Source organism: Vombatus ursinus, unplaced genomic scaffold (genome assembly GCF_900497805.2).
Source record: "Vombatus ursinus unplaced genomic scaffold, bare-nosed wombat genome assembly UNPS02014779.1, whole genome shotgun sequence".
Lineage (NCBI taxonomy): Eukaryota > Metazoa > Chordata > Mammalia > Diprotodontia > Vombatidae > Vombatus > Vombatus ursinus.
Window position 1 is genome coordinate 18,844,034 of NW_020954557.1, and position 23,909 is coordinate 18,867,942.

Here is a 23,909-nt window from a genome sequence, read left to right on the forward strand (position 1 = left end):
AAAGCATCTCCAAGGCTTGGTGCTTGAAGAGAGACCCCCACTGCAGAGCAAGAAAGGGGGGGAAGGCTTACATACCTCCCAGTTTTGTCTAGAGAGGAACTTGTGGTTAGGCAGTTTCCCCATATGGGCCACCAAAATGATGACATCTATAGGTTTAGGGGTGCTGGGACTCCAATATCAAACACGCAGATCCTGCCCAAAAGAATTTGACCGAAGGCTTCTTTCAGCCAAAGACAAGGATTATTAGAACATCTTATTGGGCAGACTCTTAAGGAGTATGAATGTTAGTGAGTTATTGGCTAGATTATAAGAATCTGAGCCCATTAATGCATTTTTGGTGGAGTTGTGAACTGATCCAACCTTTCTGAAGAGCAATTTGGAACCGTACCCAAAGGGCAACCAAACTTTGATCCAGCAATACTGCTACTAGGTCTATATTCCAAGGAGATCATAAAAAGGGAAATAGACGTACATGTGCAAAAATTACTTATAACAGCCCTTTTTGTGATGGAAAAATAGTGAAAATTGAGAGGAAGCCCATCAATTGGGGAATGACTGAACAAGCTGTGGTATATAAATGTAATGGAATACTACTGTGCAATAAGAAATGATAAATAGTCCAGTTTCAGAAAAACCTAGAACGACTTGTACAAACTGATGCAAAGTAAAATGAGCTGATCCAAGAAAACATTGTGCACAGTATCAGCAACATTGTGTGATGACCAAATTTGAATGACTCAGATCTTCTCAGCAACACAATGATCCAAGACAAATACAAAGGACTCATGAAGGAAAATAGAATTCATATCTAGATAAAGAACTGATAGACTATGAATGCAAATCAAAGCATATTTTTTCTCACTTTATTCTTTCTTGTGTTTTTTTCTTGTGATTTGTTTCTTCTTTCACAGCTGTGACTACTATGTAAATATGTTTTACACGATAGCACAGTATAAACTATATCAAACTTTCTACCATTTTCAGAAGAGAGAAAGGAAGGGAGGAATAGAGAAAACAATTTGGAACTCAAAATCTTGTAAAAATGAATCCTAAAAATTTTCTTGACATGTAACTGGGCAAAAATTCAAAAAAAATTTCATAGATTGAAAAGCATAAAGTATGTTATAAGTCATGTAATCAAACCCTCTCATTTTTATAGACAAGTAAGAAAGATCTAAGGAAGATAAGTTATTTACCCAAGAAAACAGGAAGCAAACATCGAATCAGGTTTCAAACCTATGCCTCTAGTGTACAAATCCCATGCTCTTTCTCCTATAACCACTTATATTACTTTAGTAACATATGTAGAGTCACAGTATCATTACACTATCCAAGTGGGAGAGGGTGGGGACTAATTTTTTAACATCTCAGCTCACTGTATGAGTAGATCAACCTGAGGACTCCTTTATGTTAAGTAAATGCTTACCTCCCAGCTTAATTATGTTGGCTAATTTATTCCTAGATAAATAGTATAGTTTCATCTTTTGTTTTTAAAGGATGAAAAGTTCCTTATCATTTCCTGGTAAGAATTTGAAAATTTTATTGATAGAATGTCATATTAGTATATTTAAGGGAAAAATTGTAAAATATTTCACAAAATGTAAAGGCCTATAAAATGCTAGTTCTTATTATCTGCTATTATTTATGGTAATTGATTAACTAGTAAAAAATATCTATATAGTTTCCTCATATAAATGATTTGCATTTATGGGGTTGTTTGTTTCCTCTCTGTATTCACTATCTTTAATCCTTGGGAATTGCTAGATTACAATAGCCATATACATTTTTAAAAAGAGAAAAATTTTCTAAATATATACATCAATTATCGGCAAATTTGATTATAATTTTATTGCTAATATAGCATCTTCTCTCCCCAAAGATAATTTTAATCTTGTTGAAAAAGTCCATTTTTAAAATAGTAATAAGATGAATGAATAATTAATTAACATATATGTGGAGGTATATAACTCAAATGAATATAACACATTTTGTGGGCAACTGATAAATGTAGACATCCAGATTTCAATAAAATGTATTTATTACCCATAATTAGCACATTTATTCATTGCTGGATACATTAAAAATGTTCTTTATTTTAAAGTAAAATTATATTCATTGAAATTCTAAGAGGATTGAACAGGATACACTAGCTGGCCTGATTTGTCTAATAATTAATACACTTATTCATTGTGAAGAATAGTTATATTACCCATTATTTTAAAGTAGTAAAATTTAGTACAATGAAATTTAAAGTAAATGGGCTATTATGTAGAGCAAAATATTTCTGCAATCTAAGTCTCAAATTAATGAATGCTATATTGATATGAGCCTCTAGAAATCAAAAGCAACTATTTTGAGAAACAAAATTAAATTTCTTCAATAAAATAGATTCAGAATTTATTTCAAGTTCTCTGTACAAAGTTTAAAAATTCACACATACACTTATATATACACAAAAAAGATGAGTCAAAAAGATGTCATTCTAATTGAAAGGTTCATATCTTTTCCCTTAAATATTTATGTATTTTTTATTTTTCATAAAATAATGGGCATGTAAGGAACTTCCTAAAGCCTACTGTAATAGCTCACCTTTTTTTCTAGTGTATATATCTTTATATATGTATATAATGTATAGATATATATGCAATATCTACAAATGGATAGATATATAGATAGACATCTGTAATATATATATATATATATATATATATATATACACATATATATCAGGAAGATTGTTGGAATGATACAGACATCTATATCTCCAGCAATCTTTGTATGTGTATTTATAGATATCTTTGTCCAGAATAATTAGGTATGATTTCCTCTATAGAGGAATAATCTCTTAACTCTCCTCTTTCTCCCAAGTTTGGCCAGGTATTTCAATCTTTCTATTAGTTCATTTGTTCTGCTGGCTTCATTAGAAATCAATCCTGCTTTCTATATTCTAACTTATTTTAAAAAGATTTTTTCTCATGATATCTTGATCATACACACCTCTCTTACTCTGATGCCTTATGCTGGCATGTAAGTGGTATAGTAACTGTATGCTATGTCACTGAGACACATGCTTTGGCTGGTCCTACCAGTTAAAAAATTATCTTAAAACAGACCTGATATTGCACCAACCTGTATCAAAACCATCATCAACAGATAGGTGGCTAATTCTTTGGACTTTACAGAGTATAAGAATTTATTTGTCATGGTGTAGGAGGAGGTAACAATAAGCACTGTCTGAGGGAACATCTCCAGGGACCATTGTGGGCAGACATGCATAAGGAAGACCTGGACAAAAACTATGTCAAAATATAGTTTGCTAAGAAAACTAGTAACAAGAAGTAAGTTATGAAATCTGTTCCCCTGCCATTAACCCTCCCTTGGTTAGGAATGTTCCAAAATTCCACATATTATCAGTAATCTGGGGACACACAAAGATTATATGTATATGTATATACATATATACACACATTAGATATATATATATATATACATATACACACATATATAGATATATACACATATACCCCTACATACATGCATTTACACATACACGTGTTTAGATATTGACAATCATAGTCACATATAAACATAGGTATCATTTGCATCCATGCAAAACCGTATTATTTTTATCCTCTGTTTCTCTGAGGGTGGATAAGCTCTTACTTTATAAGTCCAAGTCTTTCCATATTTTTTCAAGTCCACTAATTCATCATTTACTACACTGCAGCAATAGTCATATGTTATACTGTCTGATTGTTTTAAATAGTCCAAAACAAGGTTTATAAATATGGCTGACACATAGTGCAGTTTCTCTGTTTTTTAAATTAAATCCATTTTAGCCTTAACACTTTCTCTGAGATCATAATTACTGCCTGTGAGGGACTGTCTGATGTTGGCAGCTGCCAGATCGGGTACTGTGGCATGGGTAAGGTAAGATCTGGGTATTTTGGAAGTCGAGGCAGGGACTGTGGTAGGCAGAGTCGTGTGTACTGGGATGGGCTGGATTTGGAGAAGCCATGAGGCAATTGGGCAGTGCTATGAGATAAGCTGGGTTCAAGGAAGTAGCCGAGCCTGAGCTCCTGAGGCAAGGGGCGGTGCCACGTGGGAGTGGGATGGCAGAGGACTGAGTTCCCTCTGCTTAGTCCCCTCCCTATATGCAACGTCATCCCCAGATGCCTCTTGTGACCTTCCTGACTTTGTGCAGCACTGACCCAGTCCCCTCCTGAGTCTGACTTCCTAGGTCACGTACTCTTGTCTATGCGTCAATCCCAGATGCCTCCTTCCTGTATCCAATCCTGGCCTCCTACGTCACTCCCTCCCCCTTGGTGTGCTAAACTCAGACAGCCCCTTCCGGTATCTGACCCTACAATCATTGGCTAGTAGCGGGCTGGGGAGGAGGGGCTAAGTAGGTACTTAGGAACAAGCGTGGTCAGAACACACACGTGCGCTCTCCCCTGGCTCCTGCCTGTTGCTCTGGCCTTGCTGCTTGGGCTTGCTATGATGGTTTGCTGTGTTGGCCTCTGAATAAAGCTCTGGTGTTGGTGCCTCCCGATGGCTTGTCTCTGTGTGGTGATCCGGCTGAGGACCGAGGACCTAGGCATGGGTAAGACTCTGGCAGTGCTCTTCTTTTAAGAGAAGTGGGTACTGGCGCACGACTGGCAGAAGGTCGGCGTGCGGCCCGTATAACTGCCCCTTACCAAGCCTTAAGAGGCAACGTTATGGAAAACAACAATAACAACAACAACAATAAAATGGATAAACGTTTGGTTGATATGATTAAAAAGAAAGAAGACCTAATTACTAATATCAAAAATGAAAAGGGCGAATTCACCACCAATGAAGAGGAAATTAAAACAATAAATAGGAGCTATTTTGTCCAACTTTATGCCAATTATTGTGACAATCTTAGTGAAATGTGTGAATATTTACAAAAATATAAATTACCCAGATTTACAGAAGAGGAAATAAATACTTAAATAACCCCATTTTAGAAAAATAAAAACAAGATGTAAATGAACTCCCTAAGAAAAAAATTCTTCAGGATGAAATGGATTTGCAAGTGAATTCTACCAAACATTTGAAAGATAATTAATTACAGTACTATGTAAATTATCTTGAAAAATAGGTGGAGTCCTTCCAAATTCCTTTTATGACATAAATATGATGCTGATACCTAAACCAGAAAGAGCCAAACAGAGAAAGAAAATTATAGGCCAATTTCCATAATAAATATTGGTACAAAATTTTTAAATAAATTATAAGCAAATAGATTACAGCAACTTATCAGGAGGATAATGCACTATGACCAGCTGGGATTTATACCAGGAATGCAGGACTGGGTTCAATGTTAGGAAAACTATAAGAATAATTGACCATATCAATAATAAAACTAATAGAAATCATATAATTATCTCAAAAGATGCAAAAAAAAAGCTGTTGACAAAATATAGCACCCATTCTTATTCAAAACACCCATTCCTATTAACAACACAAACTGAGGGGCAACTAGGTGGCATAGTGGATAGAGCACCAGCCCTGGAGTCAGGAAGACCTGAGTTCAAATCTGGCCTCAGACACATAACACTCACTAGCTGTGTGACTCTGGGCAAGTCACTTAACCTCAATTGCCTCATTAAAAAACAAACAAACAAAAAAAGAAACCATTCCAGTGCAATAGTTATGGCCTGTTAACAGGAAATGAACTCTCAGAAAATGCACTATTAAAATGACACCATTTCCTACTGAAGTTTCAGTGTTAAGTTAAAACAAAAACTTCCCATTGGTAGGAAACTCAAGGATCTATATTTTCCCATTTAAAAAAGGTCAAGTTCATATAAGTTAGTCAAATTATATACATATACATACTACAGATAAAACTCTATGTGACATTCTATTGAAATATTCATGTATTTGCAACCAGAAAAGTTTAAATGCTAGCCAGCCTTTTACATTTTTTTAATATATATTGATGAGTACAGACATACTATCATACTCCATTATTCACAAAGCAAAGCCATTTTGAACCTAGATTCTAGGTTCTAGAATCTAAGAGACAGAAAGGTAAAGAAGAGGTATAATGAGATTCAGTTTCTCATATAAAAAGCATAGGCTGTTTAAATGCCACTCTGAGGAATGAAGAGTACACAATATGCTGCTTAGTGTGGTTGTGAGCATATCTTAATTTGAGTTATCACACTGTGGTAAAGTGTAGTCAGAGTAAAATTTAGATAGAAAATGCTATCTACAGCATACTAAAGGAGCAGAGCCAAATCATGTTCTTGTATAATACATATTACAATAATTAATTTAATAATAATAAAATTGAATTGTTTTAAAAATAAAAAACTGGAGAACACAGGAATAAATGGAATTTTCCTTAAAATGATAAGCATTATCTATCAAAAACCATCAGCAAGCATTATGTGTAATGAGGATAAACTAGAAGCTTTCCCAATAAGATCAGGAGTGAAACAAGGATGCCCATTATCACCACTGTTATTCAAAATTGTGTTAGAAATGTTTTAGCTTTAGCAACAAGAGAAGAAAAAAGAAATCGAAGGAATTAGGATAGGCAATGAGGAAATAAAGTTATGACTCTTTGCTGATGAGATAATGGTATATGTAGAAAATCTTACAGAATCACCTAAAAACTACTTGAAACAATTAACAAATTTAATAAAATTGTGGTATATAAAATAAACCCACATAAATCATTGGAATTTCTTTATGTTACCAATAAACCCAACAGCAAGAAATTGAAAGAGAAATTTCATTTAAAATAACCATAGACAATACGAAATATTTGGGAATCTACTTACCTAGACAAACCAAGGAACATTATGAACACTATTGCCAAACACTTCTCATACAAATAAAATCAGATCTAAACAATTGGAAAAATATCAATTGTTCATGGGTTGGACAAACTAATAAATAAAAATGGCAATTCTACCTAAATTAATTTACTTATTCAGTGTCATACCAATAAAACTACCAAAATTATTTTATTGAGCTAGAAAAAAAATAATAATAAAGTTTATCAGAGTGAACCAAATGTCAAGAACATCATGGGAATTAATGAAAAAATGCAAAGGAAGGTGGCCTAGAAGTACCAGATACAAAATTATATTGTAAAATTGCAATAATCAAAAATATGTGATCTGGTACTGACTAAAAAATAAAGTGGCTGATCAGTGGAATAGGTAAGGTACACAAGATGCAGTAGTAAATCGACCACAGTTATCTACTGTTTGATAAACCCAAGCACTCCACCTTCTGGGATAAGAATTAACTATTTGAGAAAAACTGCTGGAAAAACTGGAACATAGTATGGCAGAAACTGGACATAGACCAACATCTGACACCCTATACCAAGATAAGGTAAAACTGGGTACATGATTTAGTTATAAAGAATGATACCATAAGCAAATTAGGAGAGTAAGGAATACTTTACCTTTAAGATCTATGGAGAAGGGAAGAATTTATTTCCAACCAAGAGATAGAGAACATTATGATATTCAAAATGGATAATTTTGACTAAATTGAATTTTAAAAAGTTTTTGCAGAAACAAAACCAATTCAACCAAGATTAGAAAGGAAGCAGAAAGGCCTCATTTCTAAAATGAACAGGAAATTATGTAAAATTTATAAGAATACAAGTCATTCCCTAATAGATAAATAGTCAAAGTTATGAATAGGCAGTTTTCAGATGAAGAAATTAAAGCTATCTATTGTCATAGGGAAAATGCTCTAAATCATTATTCTTTAGAGAAATGCAATTTAAAAGAACTCTGAGGTACCACATCACACCTATCAGATTTACTAACATGACAAAACAAGAAAATGGCAAATGTTCAAGAAGATGTGGGGAAATTGGAACACTAATGCCTTGTTGATGAAGTTATGAACTGATCCAACCATTCTGGAGAGCAATTTGGACCTATCCCCAAAGAACTATAAAACTGTGCACATCCTTTGACCCAGCAATACCACTACTAGATCTGTATCACAAAAAGGGGAAAGGACCCACATGTACAAAAATATTTATAGCAGATCTTTTTGTGGTGGCAAAAAATTGGAAATTGAGGGTATTCCCATCAATTGGGGGATGACTGAACAAGTTGTGGTATATGAATGTAATGGAATACTATTTTTCCTTAAGAAATTTTGGGGAAGTAGATTAAAAAAAACCTGGAAATATTTACAGGAATTGATACTGAGTGAAGTGAGCACAACCAGGAGAATATTGTACGTACTAACAACAACATTGTGTGATGACCAACTTTGATGGATTTAGCTCTTCTCAGCAATGAAATGATCTAAGAAAATTCCAAAAGATTCATGATGGAAAATGCTATCCACACCCAAAGAAAGAATTATGGAGTCTCAATGCAGATTGTAGTATACTGCTTTCTCTTTCTTTTTTTTTCCTTTATCATGGTTTTTCCTTTTGTTCTAATTTCTCTTTTAGAACATGACTAACATGAAAATGTGTTTAATATCAGTCTACATGTACAGCCTGTATCAGATTGCATGTCATTTTGGGGAGGAGGGGACAGAAGGGAGGCAGAAAAATTTAGAATTCAAAATCTTATAAAAGTGAACTTTGAAAACTAAATATATACATATATATATAAAGAAGAAAGAGTCATCTTATAAAAGATTTAACATCACTATTAAGTCACATTTATTGTGTCTTCAGGATGTATGAAACAGTATTATACATTATATAATACCATTATCTGGTTGTGTCTCAAATAGAAATTGTTGCCAAACTGACAGCTATGTTAGGTTAAGTATTTAGGTATTTATGGCAACATGAAAATTGCCAACAAACAATAAAATGTATTTCAACTGAGAGGCTAACAACTTTCCTTGTGATATTCTGTTTGATCCCTAGCCTAGTCTATTAAATTGGATAAAATTTGTGTTATTACTAGTTACAGTTTGTTGTGATTTCCAAAAACCTTCAAACTCATAATATAGTGATTTTTTTCAAGTTACTATTAAAGATGATTTTTCTTTCTTGTAAATTTTTCTCCCTCCCCCTCTTCCTCTAGGGATTCTTGTCCCTCTCCCTTCTCTCCTTCCTCTCTCTTCTTGTTTTCCCATTCTCTTTTTTTTTGTATCATTGTCTCTGTGACTATCTCTCAGTCTTTGTTCCTGACTGTTTCTGTGTCTCTTTCTATTCAAAGCTGTCTCTCAGACTGAGTTCTGTGAATGAAAAATGAAAAGTAAATATTTTAAAAAGAAAAATTGAAGAAAATAGCATATAACAATTGGGATTATAATTATAATTCACTAAAATGAAAGTAAGAATTCTACTGAAGATTTAGAAAGAGTAAAATGCAATTTGTGACATTTATATAATGAATTTCAATCATTTAATTTTAAACATTTTGATGTAAGTTTAATTAATGACTGACTATTAATATGGCTTACAATAATTTTTTAAAATAAAATTACATATATACATACATATATATGTACAAATACACACATATATTCATAATGAATTATCTTGTGATTGAATAGGTTATAAGGGTGAGTAAACTGACTATGGAGTGAAACTAGGTCAACAACAGAAATTAGGACTTAAATTAAATATTAACTTTTTAAATTTTATTTTGGTTTGGATATGTTTTTTCATTCCTGGAGAGAATTTTGCATGTGAAACCTCCTTTCATTTGTATAGATATCTAGATATAAGCAACTTAGAGTCTTAAGAAAATATTTGAGGGTCAATAATAAGTTAAGTGACTTGCCAAAGGTCATATAGCTAGTGTATTTCACAGGCAAGGCTTGAATCTCTAATTTCTTGCCACCACTGTCAGACTTTTCACAATGCCAACCTGGCTCTCACTAATTACTCACTAAATAATATAAACACCTTTGAGGTATAGAAATATCTTTGAGGACCAAGAAAATTATTGGATTTCTAGGGAAAAATGTTTTTTTTTATAATGTTGCTTTCCATCCAACTATAAGATTGATAATATGCCTGTGACATATAAGAAATTAATTCATTTGGTTCTCCCCCACCTGTTAGTCCTGTGAGTATACTTTGAATCAACCTGAAAATGTCACAGTATTTCCCCTTAGGGAGTTAAAAAGTGGGGATCAGATAGTACACCCATTCATAAGTTCACCGAATAGTTAGTTTCTTATTCAGATCCATATATAGCTTGAGTAATAGAAGTTTTTAGATATCTCAGTCACATGCAAAACTATGTATTCAATAATGAATTATTTTGAGTGCATTAAGTGACAGATGGAACCATTAAAACTTCAAGAAGTGGTCAATCATTATTAATTCATATGGAATTCATTATGATGCTATTAATCATGTTAGATTCTTTTGGATACAATTAGTTGTTATGCATAATGATCTATGAAATTCTCTGTAATTTACTCCATAAGCAATATTTTCCTGCTTTAAAAGAAGGTATTGAGGAGACCTATTGTACAAACCAGAATTAAATAACTTGTCCTAAGTTTGTGGGGAGGGGTGAGAATTTAATATTTCCTTGTGGACAGAGCCCTATTTCCAATGGGATCTATAACACCAAAATTATTGTCAAGCTAAGTCAAGTGTTGAAAAAAAAAACCCAGATTGACATTTACTTTCTACCTATCCAAGAATTCCAAAGTAAATGGTTCAAGTTTAATAAAAAAAAAAAGCTCTTTTATCTGACACGTCATAGGAATAATGGATAGTGGATGTTCAATGTTTGATGTTGTTTTATCAGGTATTATGATTTAGTAAAAAAGTTATTGCCCTATACCTCAGGTTTGGAAATGATGAAGGTTATGTGGTGCTGAGGTGTAAAGAGAACCAATATAAGAAGAAGAAAGTTCTCCATTTGGCCCACAGAATCTTAAGCCAGGAATATTTAGAATATCTCTTTTCTTGATCAATCTTTAATTCATTGCTATTTTTACTCTTTTTTTCTCTTTTCCTAAATTAATACTACCAATTTGTTGTAGCTTCCTTTCAGATCTGGTAACATAAAATAGTAGATAATTGGCAGACATGTCAGTCTTGGTTACTAGAACAGGGAATACCTAAAATGTTACTTCCCAGAGTTTTTATTTAATAATGTTCTCATCAACATAGTACTTACTTAACTGTGTCAAATCACTCCCCCAAAAATTGACAAACTTCTCTGTTGCAATTTCATAGCTTGAAATAGACGGGAAATGGAAGCCAAGATAGTAGAGTGCAGATCAGGACCCAAATGAGCTCTCACAACATTCCCTTCCAAACAACTTTAAAATAATGTCTCAAATAAAATTTTGGAGTAGCAGAGACCGCAAAAGGTCAGGGGGAGACATTTTTTCAGAGGTCAACAGAAGAGGTCTGTAATATTGGGCAGGGAAGGAACAGACAATGGAGTACAGCAGGAATAGTAACAGTGGGCCTTAGAAGTGTCTGAAACAAAAGCAGCAGCAACAGCAGTAGCAGTTTCAGGGTCTTTCAGCCCAGAGATGGTAAAGGGTTCGGAAAACTGATCAGAAATATTACAGGGAACCCTTTGCTGGCACTGGCTTCAGCTGACACTGATTGGCAATTCTCTTGCCTATAAGAAGTTCTGGGTCACATTTCCAGGGTGGAGAGGAGTGCTTATGACAAGGGACAAGTGAGCAGGGATGCTGATCAAAGTACAGGGTCAAAAGAATTGCTAACACTTGCAGCTTCAAGGGATTAGGGGCCCCTGCTGGATAAAGATCAGAGTACAGATCAGGAGAACAGTGACCACACCTGTGCCAGGATAACACCACCTTGAAAGCATCTAAAACTTGCAGACACCCAGAACTATCTTTGAAAACAACAGCATGAAAAGCCTAAAGCTTGGTACAGTGCCTTCCCACCCTCAGCTGAGCAGAGCCCAACTTTAAAATAAAGTTCAAAATGAAGGAATAGGCTGAGGAAATGAGGAAACAACAATAATAAAACTATGATCATAAAAAGCTGTTACAGTGGCAGGAAAGACCAGGACATAAACTTAGAAGATAGCAATGTGAAAAAAGCTAAAAGCAAAGCCTCAAAGTCAAATGCTATTTGAACCCACGCCCAACAATAATTCCTGTAACAGTTAAAGAAAGAGATAAAAGTGGTAGAGAAAAACTGGAGAAAGAATTGAGAGTGATAAAGAAAATTGTGAAAAGAGAATTAACAGCTTGGTAAAATGGGCACCAAAAAAAAACTGAAGAAAATATCACTTTAAAAAAGAGAATTGGCATAATGGTAAAAGAAGCACAAAAATTCAGTGACAAAAAAAAATTCATTAAAAGTAGAATATGCCAAATAGAAAAGAAGCTAAAAAACCCATTAAGGAAAACTAAAAAAGCAGAATTGGCCAAATGGGAAAAGAGGTATAAAATCTAAACTCAAGAAAATAATTCCTTTAAAAGTAGAATTGGATAAGTGAAAACTAATGGCTCCATGAGACTTCAAAAAACAACAAAAACAACAAAGTAAAAAGAAAAGGAAAAGATTGAAGAAAATATGAGATATCACATTGGGAAAAGAAATGACCTGGAAAATAGATCACAGAGAGATAATTAAGAATTATTGAATTATCTAAAAGTCATGATCAAAGAAAAAGCCCAGACACAATATTTTGAGAAATTATCAAGGAAAACTGCCCTGAAACCTTTGATTCAGAGGGTAAAAAAGAAATGGAAAGTATCCATTGATCACTTCCTGAATGATATCCCAAAATAAAAAATCCAAGGAACATTATAGCCAAATTCCAGAGCTCTCGGGTAAGGAGAAAATATTACAGGCAGCCAAAAAGAAAAGATTCAAGTAATGTGGAGGCACAATAAGGATTACAGAAGATTTACTGGCTTCCACTTTAAAGGAGTGGAGACCTTGTAATATGATATTCAAGAAATTAAAGGACCTAGGATTATAAGCAACAATAACCTGCCCAGTCTAAATGAGTATAATCCTTCAGGTGGAAAAAGATATTTAATGAAATAGATAACTTTCAAGTATTCCTAATGAAAAGACCAGAGTTGAATAAAAAAATTTGACATTCAAACACAAGACTAAAGAGAAGAATAAAAAGGTAAACCTGAAAAAGTAATCATAAGGAATTGAATAAAGTTAAGCTGTTGACATTAATATATTGGAACATGATACATATAACTTCTAAGAACTTTATTATTATTATTATTATTATTATTATTATTATTATGGCATTTAGGGAAAAAAAAGCCTTCATAGACAGAAGGCAGCAGTTCAAGTCAACTATGTTGGGATAATCTCCAATAAAGAGAATGTAGGGATAAGAAAGATTGATGAACTGAGAGAAGATAGAATGGGGCAACTTTTCTCACATAAAGGAGGCATGCAAAAAGCAGCTTTTATAGTGGAGGGGTAAATGGGTGGTTGGCAGTCCATGTTTAAACCACAACCACAATGTAATTTGTTCAAATAGAAAAGAATATATACATATACTCAATTGGGCACAGAAATCTATTTTTTTCCAATAAGTGGGAAAGGGGATGAGGGACATGAGGAAAAATGATAAGGGAGACAGCAGATTGGGGAAGGTAGTGGTTAGAACCAAGACAGACTTTTGAATAGAAACAGAATTTAAAAAAAAAAAGAGAGTGAGTAGGATAAACAGGAAAATGAGATGGAAGGAAATGTAGTTAGTGATCATAACTGTGAATGTGAATGGGATGAGCTAACCTATAAAATGGAAGCAGATAGCAAAATGGATTTGAAACCAGAATCCAACAATATTTTGCATACAAGAGACACCTTTGGGACAAAAAGACAAACACAGAGTTGAAATGAAGGGCTGCAGCAAAGTCTATTATACTTCAGCTGAATTCAGAAGTGCAGGGGTAGCAATCATGATCTAAGACAAAGAAAAAGCTAAAATAGATCTAATTGAAAGAAATAATCAAAGGAACTATATTTTCCTAAAAGATACCATAGATAATGAAGTAATTTTTTTAAAGCACAACAAGTTTCTCTGATAAAGTCTTCAGTGACCAAATATTTGAATAGGCAGTTTTCAAAAGAAATCAAAGCTACCTATAGTTATACAATATGAGGTAGATCACTATTGATTAGAGAAATGCATATTACAACTCTAAGGTAGCACCTCACATCTATAAGATTGGATAATATGACAGAAAAAGAATATGACAAATATTAGAGGTGATGTGGAACACTAATGCGCTGCTTATAGAATTGTGAACTGATTCAACCAGTCTAGAGAAAAATTTGGAAATACACCCAAAGTTCTGTAAAATTGTGCATTCCCCTTGACCTACCAATACCAGTTCTAGAGCTGTACCCCCAAAGAGATCAAAGAAAAAAGGAAATGGCCTATATGTACAAAAACATTTATAGCATTTCTTTTTGTTGTTGCAAAGAATTGGAAATTGAAGGGATGCTCATCAATTTGGGAATGACTGAACAAGTTGTGACATATGGTTGTGATGGATATTATTTTGCTAAAAGAAATGAAGGTAGAGGTTTCTAGGAAGAAAAAAAAAAGAAACATAGCAAGACTTAATGAACTGATGCAAAGTGAAGTGAAAAGAACCAAGATATCATTGTGCATAGTAACAGTAATGTTGTAATGATGCTCAACTATGAAGGAGTTGACCACTCTGATCAATACAATAATCCAAGACAATTACAAAGGACTCAGGATAAAAATTGCTTTCATATATAAAGAAAATTAATTAGCTAGGAGTGCAAGTTGAAGTATTATTTTCGTACTTTTTAGTATCTGATATGAAAATGTTTTGCATGGTTTCACATGCATAATTAATATCATATTGTTTGCCTTGTCAGTGGATGGTGGAAGTAGTTGGAGGAGAAGAGAGAATCTGGATTTCAAAATTTAAAAGAAAATGTTAGAAGTAAATGATCAACATTTTAAAAGAGAGGGAGGGGAAAGAGAAACCGATGGTTAATGTACCTTTCTTATTTTAAGCTAGAATCTCATCACTGAAGAACCACAGCAACTCTGTATAATCTCTTTTGATTGTTCTATCAGGGAAATTAGTGATTTGTCTAATTTTTAAAGGAGCAGATGTTCATACGTGAAGCTTTCCCAATGTTGCAGGAACTGGCAAAACTTACACTCCAAAGGCTTAGCCTGAGTCTCAGGGTCATCTTCCCACCATGATGGGAATTAAAATGTCTTAAACTGACGGAAAGTTCTGTTACAGGATTTTATCACTATGCGGATGTGATTCTCGATTCTCAAGGGTTATTTTGTCAGAGTAATCTTCAGTCATTGGTTACTATGGCAGATTCTGTTATGCTGGAAAAAAAATATTGTTTAGTACAGTTGGAGGGACAGAATAAGTTTGTTGTTCACAAACCAACTTAGATAATTGTGAAGAGTCTCACCATCAGTAGAGTTGCCACTAGGTTGTGAATTCTTTAACCCTGATAAAACATGAAACCAAGAATAATGTAAAATGATCCAAGTCATGTGTGACACATGCAACCTCTACAGTGATTATATTAGACTTGTGGGGAGAGGGAATACCAAGAATTTTAAAGTTTTAGTCCATCTATAAATATTAAGTTAACTATTGTTATCCTGAATGAAAGATCTTTGTCCAATAATAAAAAAAAGACTACTAAAAGAACCAAATTATACCAAGGCTGAAACTGAGATTAAAAGTGGTCCTGTATCATTTTATTATTGATCCTATTATAATTAATGATTTTGTCCTGTACTGCTTAAGTCATGGTTCTTTGTCTCTGAAGTTAGTTAGTTAGCTGGCTTGTAATGTGTTAAGTTCAGAAATCCAGCTCTCTTGCTAATTACTGTTCTATTCTCACCTTAAGGAATTCTGCTAACTTTGGGAGATGTGGCTTGTTATAAGAGAATTGGCCTAATATCTTTACACGACCAAGTTATGCTTCAAGAATGTCTGATTTATTATCCAAAGAAGTCTGGGCCACTCTCTTACATATTGAATGAAATAATAAACACATCTTAGTCACAGGAAAAAAATAATGGGGTTGTTGCAAGCTCCTATTCCTAACTTCCAACCAATAATATTGTTCCTTACACTTCAGAGCTATATAAAAATCATATTGCCTTCAACCCCATGATGTTACCCAAATACATGACCTTGATTATCACCATTTCTTAAAAAAAATAGCCAATATACAATAGACATGACAATGAAAACAGCCCTAAGGAACCCAGAAATCACCTTACCCTGCAAACAATGTCTTAGCAAGCAGAAAGAGATGGCAGACAAATATATATGTGTGTGTGTGTGTGTGTGTGTGTGCGCGCGTGTGCATGCATGTGTTTTGTATATGTTATAGATAGCATAGATGTGTGTATATATGTTTGTATGTGTGTATGTGTGTGTGTATAATACAAAGGTGTTTTTTAACATTATGCAAGAGAATTACAGAAGACAACAAATGTTACCTGATTTTTTTTAAAAGGAAAAGCAATAGGAGCAAAAATAATTCTACACAACGATACAACTGAGTCATACGATCTTCTTAATAAATGAAATGGGAAGGAGGAAAAAGGAAAAACAGAACAAAAATTGGGGAAGAAATGGTAACGTGTCTCTAATTTATTTCATCATCAGCTACAGAAGATCCACCTTCTCTGGACCCAACATCTCAGTACCTGATATGCTGCTGGAAGAAATTGGCAGTTGAAGAGACAGACTGGAGCAGAAATCTGTGCTGGAAGCAGCAAAATCTTGAAATCATTGAAGTATCATTTTACAAAATATTTTTAGATGACCAAAATAAACATCATCAAAACAGATTATGTAAGTATCCCAACTGAAAAAACAGTAAATACTACTGATGTATACACCTACTTATATATCTTTATATAAATCTTTATGAGAATCATCTACTGCACCCTTAAGGTTGAAATGTTAACATCCAAAAGAAAAAGCTTGGTTTATTAATATGTAATACATGATTTTTAGATAATATATTCATTTGATTTGGAGAATCTTTTTCAATTCTTTGTAGATTTTCTCCATAACATCTTCAGTAACAATTTTGAAATAAAACTTTGATCAAAATACAGGAAGAAAACTGCCATACTTTCACATATTATTTTCCATGATAGCACATATATATATGCAACCATATATTTTACGAAAGGTTCAGAGAATGCAAGATCCTGTTGAATTTATTTTTTTTATAGAGAATTTGACTTAGTAGGGCAAGACATAGTTCTCCCTCCAAAAGAATTATTTTCACATATGACAAGATCATACAAGATTTGATAAATGTAACTACAGAGATAATTATTCAAAGATTATCTGAATATTAACATCAAACTATGTAGGAAACTAGATATCACCATAGGTGATCACTGCTGTAATGACCACTGTCCTATTCCAGGTCCAAAAGGAAGAATTTCTTTTAGATGGCAAGGGATTCTTATTTGTAAATGATATTTTATTTATTTTATCAATGTCCAGAACATAAAGGGTCACGTTGATGACATCCATGGTTACTCAACAGAGTAACCTAACAACTCATACAGAAAATTTTAAAAATATACTAAAAAGTCTTTTATATAATATAAAATGTAGTTGCATGACCAGTAATGTATATGTATATATTCTGCTATTATGTGTATGTGCATGTGTATATATATATATAGAGAGAGAGAGAGAGAGTTGTATTTATTTACATATTTATGTGTCTTATATGTGTATACATCTAAAAGAAGCACTGCACATGGAGAATGAATGACTAAATGATAGAAGAAATCAGTCTGGATTGCATTTGGAAGTTGTACAATCCATTCAGTGACAGCAAGCTATTCCTTAGTGCAAATATCCATCTTTTTAATACAAGTGTTTCACTGGTGATGCTTTATGGTTACAGAACTTGGATCACCATAATATATAACATATCAAATTGTGTGACCTGAAGGGAAATGAATGAATGAATAACAAAAAACAATAACAAAAATATTTTAATAAGTTATTATGTGCTAAACATTGTGCTAAGCAATACGGATACAAATAGAAAAAAGAAGGGGGGCCCTACTTTTACAGAGCTCACATCCTAATCGGGAAAGACACCACAAGTAGGAGACTGTAGAGGTAAATAGGATGGAAAAGACCCAGGATCCTAGCCCTTCACTTTCAGGGTAAACAGCAGGTCCTGTGAGTCCTTAGAGTGTGTCTAATTAGAGCCCCAGAGGAACAGCCCAACACATTCAGAAAGGGGATATGGGTCAAACTGTCAAAGTAGAGAAAGTATACTGGCCTCCATCTGGCAGGGGACAGGGATAGGGGATCATTTTCCATCCAGCAGGGGAAAGAGAGGAAGGGGCACTGGCAGGAGTACTATATATGGACTCTAGTGTTGGAAATGGGAAAATGATTTCTGTGCCTGTGGGACCTGTAGTAAGGAACGTGAAATTTGGTACAATTTAGTACCAACTCAATCTAGGTCTTCCAGTGTAAAGATAGGGGTTGTCAGTGGGATGAAACACTTTTCTAGTGATGATATATGAAGAAGTAGTACAGAAGGAAATATAGAATAAGAAATGGAAATGCTTTAATCAATAATAAGACTGGTGGACAGACTTCTCAAGTGCTCAGTTAGTATAAATAAAATCTTTTTTAAAAAAAGACCTAGAGGAAGTCCTCTAGCACATTGAATGAATCCTTTCTGGATAGTCTTATAAAAGAAGATGAACTAGAATCATACCAGATTAAAAAAAAGGCACATTATTTGAGAAGGCACCAATGGAGGGAGTATTCACATCTATGAGATCATGTATTTATTGATGTTTTGACATATAAACCAAATTAGTGAATAACACTTGACATCACATCACATCATATGGCCCACAGTGTTAATGTGTCCAGTTAGCTCAAAATTACCCTCTTCCTAGTGGGGAAATAAGTGTCCAAAAATAACCAAACAGATGAACATTTACTGATTAATATTTAAGAAGATATGTTTTGTGGCAGAATGGATAGTGTCCTATACTTGTAATCACGACAGTCAGAGTTCAAATAATGCCTCAGAAATTTATTAACTATGTGACATTTATTAACTATGTGACTTCTTATTCCTAACTTGTAAATGGAGATAGTAGTAGCACCTACCTGGTAGGTGCTATCATAAACATCAAAAAAGAGAACATCTGAAAAGCATGTTGCAGTCCTTAAGAATTTTATATAAATGTTAGTTATAATAATTATCGTTATTATTAATCATCACAACTGATTATAATTTCCCCAAATCAAACATTAAAATCTGCCTCATTACTTTGTAGACATAAAATATCAATGGCTGTTAATTTCTTTAATGTATTTGCTGATGTAGGTTCTCAAGGTTGTATTTCCCTTAGAAAGAAACTCAAGTTCCATGAAGCAATGCATAGAATCTTTGTTGATTGAACTTCTGTCCCTGTATTGCTAGTGAAATGTTGGGTAAATCCATAGGAATGTTGAAGACATGTCTGTTGTTGATTATAATTAGCTATGCATTTTGTAGTCTCTCTTCAAATGTCCTGAAATGTCTTCCTACATTGATTTAGATCTGGAAATAGTCTCCTTGAGATAAAGAAAGTCCTTGACCTTGTTAGAATCAAAAACCTATGTAAAACTACATGATGCACTTTTACCAAAATCTTAAAGATGGTAGATGAATACTTCAGCTCTATGTTCTAAATATATTCAGCATTTATAGGAGTTGGAGAATTCATTACCCGTAGCAAATTTCAGTATTTCCCTTCCCTTCTTCATTTCCTCCTCAAAATGTCTTCTGGCAAACATCCTGGTATTTGATCCAAAGACAATCCCAATTGCCACATCATGAACAGAAGACTTGGGTATATAAAACTTTAAGAAGAAACACCCTTCTGTTCCACTCCATAAATTTCTTGCAAGCTGACATCTAATGTGTTAACAAAATTCCATGGGCAAGAAAAAGACAATCCCAGGAGAACCTGCAGAATAGAGATGACTACAATAAAGGTTCTGCCAGCACACTGCATAGTATATTGTCAGCATTAATTCCACATTCTAGAACTTTGTGCTGTTTTTATGTATCCTGTGCATTTCTCTGACTACTTTAGCAATCATGTTTTTTTTTCCCGTTTGTAATCCCTCAGGCATATGTTCACTACACAAGTTTTTACCCTTCAAAATGAATTTATTTTAAAGGGGAACAGAGAAATAAAACAAATAAGCTTTTAACTCAGTGACAACATATTAACATTGACATGAAATGTATAAAGGTTTAAAAACAGCAAATGGAAATATTTTGAAATAAAACAGCTAGAAATCTACATATGTATACATACATAGACATATGTGCATATATGTGCTTATAATTCCTGGTAAGATTAGGCTTTTTACTTTGCTTGTCATTAATTATTAGAGAAGAAATGGGAAAAATACTAATCTGGAGGCTAAAAAACTTTTGAAATCAATTTCAGTGAAAAAGATACTTTACGATGAAAAATTCACAGACAGGCAATTATTGAATAACTATTTGCCATATACTTATGTTTGTGATTATAACAATTAATATTTATGTAAAAATTTAAAGCTTTCAAAATGATTTTTTAAATTTGTTTCAGAATAACCCTTCAAGGAGGTAGTGTTATTCTGTTTGTACTCAATTTATAGATGAGGAAATTAAGTTTCTAATATGTTAATTAGTATTCCCACATGACTTTTTAAATCTGAGGAGTAAGTTATAACAGGCCTCTTGGCTCCAAGTCCAGCACTCCATCAAAAAAGTGCAGAATTAGAGTAGCACAATAGATAGGATCAAGATTCTAGAAAAAGTGTGTTCTAACAATATTCAGCTGCCAGGAAGAACATATCTAGGATTGTGTCTACAGCAAACCTAAGTGTCCAGTTAAGAAGTGAAAATGTCAATTAATTGTTTGATTTCATTTTAGCATACAATATAATAGGCAAGAATGTATTTACCCCTATGGAATTTTCTTCACCTGGACAACAAAATCACCATCCAGAATTCTGAAGAAACCCTTGGAGAATATGACAAAAACATCTGACCTTCCTTGTTCAGAAACTGATTAAGTCTGCATGAATCTATATATGTGCATCATATACTGAATTCAATCTTCAACAGCACAACTTTACGTACTGAAATATTGTAAATGAAATAAGATAAACTTCTATATCGTATTTTACCTGTATTGTCAACTTTATTTTGCCTCTGTATTTTCTACATTTCTCCTTATTTCTCTATCATTACTTATCATAAATTCTGTCAATATTATTATCATTAGATCTAAAAAGATAATATATACACATATGTATGTATGGTGTTTTGCAAACTTTGAAGTGTTGTATATGTGTGTTAGCTATTGTTAAATATAGCAAAATGTTGGGTATAACCCCAATGGAGCAGCCTCACACACTAGTTGTGTGATCCTAGGCTAGTCACTTAACTTCTATCTGACTCAGTTTCCTTATCTGTAAAATAAGGATAATATTAACATCTACCTTCCAGGGTTGTTGTTTTGAGTGTCAAATAAGACAAATATTATAAAGGGCTTAATATAGAATGTAGTACATAGTAAGTACTATGTAAATTTTAATTTTTCTTATTATTTTTAGAATGAGCCTATTTTTATTGAATATGATAGCAAAGAAAGATCACACATTTACTCTTTGATATTCATTGTGCTTCTATATCAATTCTGCCTCTATATCAATTCATCCCACATATACATAGAACATACTGAGTAAAAATGCATACACTACTCATTCACTTCACTGACTTTCCTAAGTGTTGATGAAATCAATAAAAGAACATGACACAAGAAAGAAAAGGCTGAAGCATGAGGATCTAAGACTCCTGAAGACATAGTGATTCATTGCACCTAAAGCCCTATCTGCTTCCTGCTTTCTGCTTCCTTCTCTCCTTGAACTATAGTGCTCCAAAATAGCATGATTGTAAAGGTTCAGTCTCATAGTCCCCAGCATTGCCTTTAGAACATTGCTTCACTTTGTACATGCACAATTCACCCAATGTGGAGACACACATATAGGGAGAGCTCAGGGACTATTTTCTGGCCGAAGAAATTCTGCTATCCCCTACCATGTGAGTGGTAACAACCTCTTTCAATCGGCTGCATGGTTAGAAATGAGTGCAATCTTTAAACATTAACAGATTCAGAAAGTTTCATTCTCTTCTGAGCTTGATCTTATTACTAACTTCCTTTACTAACTTCCTTTCTCGCCCTCTTACCTTTTGACCCCAAGAAATGGATTTGGGGATTTGTTTTGTTCAGCCTCATCTGTCACTTTCAGTTCAAGGCCCAGGAGATAGAATCTCCATTGAATTCTAAATTTGAGCCATGAACACTGGAGGCAAAATTGGAGGCAAGAGATTGTGACTTGCCCAGGTTCACACAGCTAGTGCAGACCAGATTTGAACTCAGATCTCCCTGACTCCAGGTCCAGAGCTCTATCCACTGAGCGCCCTAGCTACCTCTAAAATTCTTTCCCAACACACCCCTCCCTTTCAATCTTTATAGCTAACCTGTGTTACCTCTGCCAACATCATGGTAGAATCATAGAATGACAAAATGCTAGAGATCGGAGGAATTTTAGAAATGATTTTCAGTAACTTCCTCTTAATGGGCAGGGCAAAGATTTTTATGCATTGTATGTGCTTCAAATGACTAATGGGGCAGTTTTTTAGTATTCATTGCTCACGTAGCATAGATAAATAATGCATTTACCAACTTTATTTTACAAGGTTAATTTGTAAGCATCGGACTCCTCTTTAACCGATATAGTTATGCCCTACATCTCTTCAGTCTATGCACAGGGAGCAGGGATTACCAAGTATATATTCTCCTTTTCTATCCGTTTTCTAGTCCCACCAAGACTGCAAAGTTAATCTTGGCTTTAGCCCTTATAATCTCAACATGTCCAAAGTCAATTTAATTGGGTCTGGGGATGTGTAATAGTTCTTCTTTTATTTATTTATTTAATAAATTCCATACTTACTGTACTGCTCTGTGTCTTCTCCTCTAAAACACAAAAAGTGGGACAAACCGATCTCTTTATTTGAGGTATTCAAAGTCTGTGATCCCCTGCTGTGATATTGCCATGTAAAGTCATTTGTCAATTGCATTTCAAAATCAGCTATGTATTTGCAGTAATTCTTGGAAGTGTTGAGGCATTGTGGTTTTATAAACATCTTCTACTGTGTTGAATTCTTGATTTTGTGCAAGATCTATAATATCTTCATTTACAGTGAAACTGAGACTAGCAGTACAATTACCACAAGCTGTGAAGCTTCTGTACTTTCATCAGGTTGCTGCCATATCTTGACTGGTATAACCGGGGTAAAAAGGCAACAATGGGAATGATATCTCTTTTTTTTTCTGTAGCACATTTGGGAAAAGTCATAGATACAGTATCTTCTTAATGCATTTGTAAAATAAAAATATATTTAAAAAAAACAGACACACATAATCTGATTCCTCAAACTGATTTAAGTTAAAAAATAAATCTCTCAAGGTGAAATGTAAATTAAGAAGCAAAAATACCAGTGCCATGGGAATAAAAATGGATTTTATTCTGAAAAAAAGTTAATTAAACACTAATGTTTACATTTCCCTGAGAAATATTTCCTTTTCTCCATTACCTGGTAAATCCCAATTTAATATAAAATCACAGGGAGGATAACTCTTGGAATTAAGAACAAGGAATCATTTTCTTATACTACATGCACCTTTTCCACATTCTTTTTGCACCTGATGCACTGGTTTGCGTGGCTAGAATGAATTTGCTAATTTTATTCTCCTAATACTGTGATAGATGTGGGTACAATAGATATTTGTTTTATTCCATTTGATGCATGACTCTTTGGTATCCAACTAGTTTTCTACTTTTGATTACTA